The 1,498-nt window shown below is 44.3% G+C and overlaps 1 protein-coding gene across 4 annotated transcripts in view; it reads right to left on the reverse strand.

The window, feature by feature from the left end:
• The window catches only part of VIT (vitrin), a 129,735-nt gene that overhangs the window by 3,174 nt on the left and 125,063 nt on the right, over positions 1–1,498 (reverse strand). The gene's annotated exons all lie outside the window — the stretch shown is intronic.

Raw genomic sequence — 1,498 nt, forward strand, 5'->3', positions numbered from 1 at the left:
AAAAAAAAAAAAAAAAGAAAGAAAAGAAATTTAGCTTTCCAGATCCCAAGTCCACTCTTGTTGTAGAGAATCTCCTACTGGCAATTCTAACAGATGGTCACCCAGCCTTGACTTGGATACTCCCAGGAACACAACGCTCATTACATTTTCAGACAAATCTCAGTGTTAGGCTGAGTAAGAATCTGCCTCCAGGTAATTTGTATCTTTTGGTCCTAGTTCATTAAAGCTGCCCTGAGAGCACCTCAGCCATTTCCCTCAGTCTTCATTTTTCCCGATGAGTAGGCCAAGGATACCCTCTGGATGAGGCCCAAAAGACGTACATCTAGAAAAATAAGTGATGGTGTAGCTGAGCACAAACTGGGGGCAGATGTTTGGAGAAAGCAGGAGAGCCTTGGGCTTGTAGTCAAAGCTGGGCCATCTGGCTCTGCCCATTCAATCTGGGAGTTTGGGCCGGTTGCTTCTGAGCCTTAATCCATCTTCACTCTGCTGATAGGAGCCTGGTGGACCTTGTGATTTTTGGCATGCAAGCCGTCAGCCATCCCACAATTATGAGGGTGCCCTACAGCCTCCATAAAGGGTAAGTCACTGGGAAGACTCTGCCTGAACTTGGTATCTGGTTACTTTGGATTCTAGAAACCAGCATTGTTGATTCATTAAGGCTTGTTTTAGGAAGAAATGAAAGTAGCTTTCAACCATTCAGAAAATCCTGCAAAATAACTGAAGTTAAATGTAGGCACAGAAGCCAGGCGCAGTGGCTCATGCCTGTGATCCCAGCACTTTGGGAGGCTGAGGTAGGCGGATGGTAACAGGTCAGGAGTTCAAGAAAAGCCTAGCCAACATGGCGAAACCCCGTCTCTACTGAAAACACAAAAATTTAGCTGGACGTGGTGGTGCCTGCCTATAATCCCAGCTACTCGGGAGGCTGAGGCGGAAGAATCACTTGAACCTGGGAGGCAGAGGTCGCAGTGAGCAGAGATCGTGCTACTGCACTCCAGCCTGGGCGACAGAACGAGACACTGTCTCAAAAAAAAAAATGTAGGCACAGAAGAAGAAGCAACAACCACAGCACTGAGTGAGTTGTGTATGCTCATATTGATCTCCAGGGCATTGGTGTTCATTGACTACTTGGTTTACTTTTATTATTATTACTATTATTATTATCACTTGGGGTTTTCTCCAGGTTGTTTATATTCTTGATAGCTAATGACACTTTTCAGAACAGTGATTATACATAAATTCTGCAATAAAGGCATAAATGTGGCTGATTTTCTAAACATTTACAGACAAATTTTGCTCATTTTTCATATTTTAAAACTTTGTTGCCCTCTTAGAAATTGGACATAGCTCTTTGAACTTTTTTTTTTTTTTTTCTCTTTTTTTTTTTTTTTTTTTGAGACGGAGTCTCCCTCTGCCGCCCAGGCTGGAGTGCAGTGGCTGGATCTCAGCTCACTGCAAGCTCCGCCTCCCGGGTTTACGCCATTCTCCTGCCTCAGCCTCC

This window comes from Mandrillus leucophaeus, unplaced genomic scaffold (assembly GCF_000951045.1).
Source record: "Mandrillus leucophaeus isolate KB7577 unplaced genomic scaffold, Mleu.le_1.0 Scaffold805, whole genome shotgun sequence".
Taxonomy (NCBI): domain Eukaryota; kingdom Metazoa; phylum Chordata; class Mammalia; order Primates; family Cercopithecidae; genus Mandrillus; species Mandrillus leucophaeus.